General features: G+C 44.1%; 1 non-coding gene across 1 annotated transcript; it reads right to left on the bottom strand.

The window, feature by feature from the left end:
* Positions 1-951: 951 nt before the first annotated feature.
* Positions 952-1,117, bottom strand: LOC115930896 (U1 spliceosomal RNA). Its single transcript, XR_004067488.2, has one exon. It is a non-coding gene; the product is annotated as a U1 spliceosomal RNA (small nuclear RNA).
* Positions 1,118-4,086: the final 2,969 nt, after the last annotated feature.

Below are 4,086 nucleotides of genomic sequence, written 5' to 3' on the forward strand. Positions count from 1 at the left end.
CACAAAATAGACAAAGACACCATCTCAAACTTGGCCTACCCAAAATTACATGTTTGATATTTTCCCCAAATCTGCTCCTCCCCAAATCTCAGCTGAGTGTATCTTCATCCTTCCAGTTAGTCATGCCAGAAATCTGGGAGTCAGCCTTTCTGCTATCTTCTCCTCAACTCCCATAAGCTCACACCTTACGAAGTTCCATGGATCCTACATCCAAAATAAATCTTGGATCTGTCTACTTCAATCCACCTCCACTTCCACCATTTATCCAAGTCCAAATCACCATTCTTGGCTGGCATATAGCAGGAACCTCAACTGGTCTCCTTGCTTCCACTCTACCTGTGCCACCAGCACTGCCACCACTATCAAAGTGCCTCTCTCCTTGGATAGTTCTAGACTAAAATTCCTGCTCTCTGACTCTCTTTTCCTAACTCTTCTTAGTGCTTTCTTCAGGTTTGTTAATGGAAAGTATGTTAATGGTTCCTCAGGGTGGCCTCTATTAATCTCTTTTATTGCATATGGATTTTACTAGTTTAATGTTCCTTGTCAACCTTATTTCCAAGTTCTTCAAGAAACTTTATGGTTTTTTTTTGTTGTTGCTTCTTTCTTTTGTTGTGAATAGCTAGGTGTGAGTAACTGAATAGCTGATGAAGCAATGGAGGAAGCCATAGTCAGGATTTTATAACTATTCTGACTTTTGGAACACCAAGGACCTATGGCACACTGATTTTTCTTGTTAGTGCACTATGTAATCCAGACCTGCAATAACCCAGTATCTGTGATAAGTTAAGGGGAGACTAACCCATCACAGACACTGGGTTATTGCAAGTTATCCAGATCCAGTATCTGTGATGGGTTAAAGTCTCCCCTAGATATGTGACCCCACAGAATTGATTTTTAATTAATTATATTTTAAACTCCAAATAAGTTTTTTCCTTTTTCTTTTTTTTTTCCCAGGGGAAAGCACGAATGCAGTTCCTCACTACCACAAATTATGCAGTTGAGTTTCCCGCATTTGGGGAAATCACAGGGGTAAGCACACCTATGGAGTGCAATGGGTGAGCCTCACCCTGGGAAAACCACCTTCATGATCATGGCATCTCCCCTGCCAGGTAAGAATCCAAAGAAGTTTTGATAGCAGAGATTTATCAAGAACTTGTTAGTTGTATTCAGTGGGGAGAGTGTTTCAAAGTGCTGTGCTGTCTGGGAAAGTTAAGCAGAGGCCCAGAGAAGCTATGCCAAGCAGGCCACCAGCAAAGTCAAAGGCAGCATTTTACAGCTTATTCAGTAAAATGCCTGGAAAAGTCTCTTCCTCAGCACTATGAATGCTGGTCTTTGTTAGGAAATTATGCAGAAGTGTCATAATACTATAATAACAACTTGAGTTTTTTGTTTTTAAAATGTCAGCTTCTTAAGACTCCTTATCAAGTTCTTCTGCTCTGAAAAAACAGAATCCTTATCAATTCATCCTTTTACCTTTTCTATAAAGAGCCCTAGTCATAGAATATATTTCTAAATTTGCCTTCCCCTCCTCCAAATCTCTGCTACCAGGCAACAACCTTCAAGACAGCTTTGAAATCTTACTGCTCAGGAGAAAACAAATACAACTCCAGTGTGGCCATTATGTCATTATTCCAGTGGCTTTTGCTTTGGTTCTGTGTGTTTTGTTTTCATAATTTAAAGTCCAAGAAGTATCTACTTAAAGTGGCCCTCAGCATTTAAGCCATTCCTGGGGTCTTCTCCTTCAGCTTCACCCATTGGAAGGACATGGTTAGAAGACTGTGAGGAAACCCCATAAAGCAAGGAGGGTTAAACTGGGTTTTAAATTCAGTGGGTAAGTGAAGGCAAGTACCTCATCTCTCCAAGCAAGACCTGCTTAGCTGCTAAGTATAGGAGCTACTGAAGGAATCATTCATGCACAGCTAAGAGCTGTGGGAGGTATCTAAATGCAAAGGACCTGACTGATCCTATAAGTAGTCCCTGCAAAAATCCATTCCACTGCCTTGTACAACTTGTAATGCTCCCCCACCCTGCACCTACATGTGTCCACGTGCACACACACACCGACACACGCTTCCTTTTTTGTCATTAGTGGGGCTCCAGAGCTTGATCCATCTTCATCATCAAATTTTTGGGGGGCTTTTATGCTGTAGAGAGCACTTTACCACATCCTGGTTAAGAAATGAGGCCTTGTCATCAGTGGGATTCCAGTGCATTTAGGGAAGGGGTGATTACTGGTGAAAGTAGAGGCTGTTCCCTGTGTGTTGGGCGGGCCAGGGAGAGACAACTTCAAGGGCTGGGGCAAAGTCTAATGGATTAGGTAAGAGGATTAGCAGTGTGTCTGTGAAACCACCACTGCAAAATCATAACTGAGACAGTGAAAGAGATCTGACCTAAAATCTTGCTTCTAACCTCCAAGCTGTCCTTCTTCATTCCTGGGCATGGTCTGAACCAACTTCGGGGGGATCTTAGTTTTTAATTTATAGTTTAAAACAGAGATAACAGCCCTTCTTCAAAACAAACCTCCTTCTTGCCTGGGGACAAGACTCACTTTGTAGGACTAATGAATTAGCCACAAAAGTAGATATTATGGTTTAGGAGTCACGCAGCTGGAGACTACAGGATTCTGACCCTCCCCAAATTGCTCCTGGGGATAACATCACTATTGTAAAATGAAATGTTAGTGCTTTAGATATTTTGCAGACCCTGCACTTGATGGATCAGCTGGCACCACCCAGATTGATAAACTGGCTCGTCTGATTTTGGGGCCCCTACCCAGGAACTGACTCAGCCCAAGAAGACAGCTTTGACCCCTTATGATCTCACCTCCGACCCAACTAATCAGCACTCCTGACTCACTGGTTTTCCCCCACCCTCCAAATTATCATTAAAAATGCCAATCTCTGTATGTTTGAATGCTTGGGGAGACTGATTTGAGTAATAATAAAACTCCAGTCTCCCGCAAAGTTGGCTCTGCATGAATTACTCTTTCTTTATTGCAATTCCCCTGTCTTGATAAATTGGCTTTGTCTAGGCAGCAGGCAAGGTGAACTCATTGGGCGGTTACAAATTTGGGGCTTGCTGGGGCTTGCCCTTGTGGCTGCCTGCCCATGCTTTGGTAGACTCCCTCCAGCAACAGATCCAGAGGCCACCCAAGTGGCCACCTAGTTCTCTTGGACTGGGGGTTGACTCTAGTACTGGCTCTACTGGTGGGGTGCTGCTCATCTATTGTGCATGAATTTAATTGCAATAGAGAAATAGTCCTGGGAGATATCCCATAACTGTAGCTCCATGGTGGAATGTTTGTCTGTAGCCCCATGGTGGGGTGTCTCTCTCCAGCTCCACCACTGGGTGTCTGCAACTGTAGCCCTACCACTGGGTGTCTGTCTGTAGCCCCATCATGGAGTGTCTGTAGCTGTAGCCCCATTATGGGGTGTCTGATTTGCTGAGTATTCTAGGTGCTGCCAACAGCCCCTTCCTTCTCCTATTTGTCAGTCTCTCTGGAGGTGCTGCTGTCTCTTTGTTGGTGTCTGTCTGTAGCTCCATCATGGGGTGTCTGTCTTTAGCCCCATCACGAGATGTCTACTGGTGAGATGTCTAATTGGATAGAGAATAGGGGACTTGTTTGGAGGAATACTCTTGGTTTGTGACTGGGTCTGGAATCTGTGTCTCAAAGGCCTCTGTCTGTCTTGTCTTTGTTGTGTGTGTGTTTGTATATGTTGAGGGGATCTCTGAGGGAATTGCTGATGGAAGTCCAGCAGGCCTAACTCAGAGAACTCTACGTAAGTCAGGTTACATCTGATGAGCCCTGAAGAAAGCTCAACAGGCCTGACATGGGGTGACTGTCCACTCTTCATCTTGCCCAGAGACCACCTATTCAATTACTGGTTGGAGGTCATCCCTCTCCACCTGGAGTGGATCAAAGACTATAGGAACCAACATGAGAAAATTTGAGCCTTGCCAGGTCAATATTGGGTTCTGAATGAGGTGACTAGTGTCTGTTTTGTTATGTGTATTTTGCTTCGGCTGGGATGGAAAATATTAATTCAGTTCCCCATGCAACCCGTCAGGCAGCATCTTGCAAAAGTG

The sequence above is a fragment of the Gorilla gorilla genome, chromosome 16 (assembly GCF_029281585.2).
Source record: "Gorilla gorilla gorilla isolate KB3781 chromosome 16, NHGRI_mGorGor1-v2.1_pri, whole genome shotgun sequence".
NCBI lineage: Eukaryota > Metazoa > Chordata > Mammalia > Primates > Hominidae > Gorilla > Gorilla gorilla.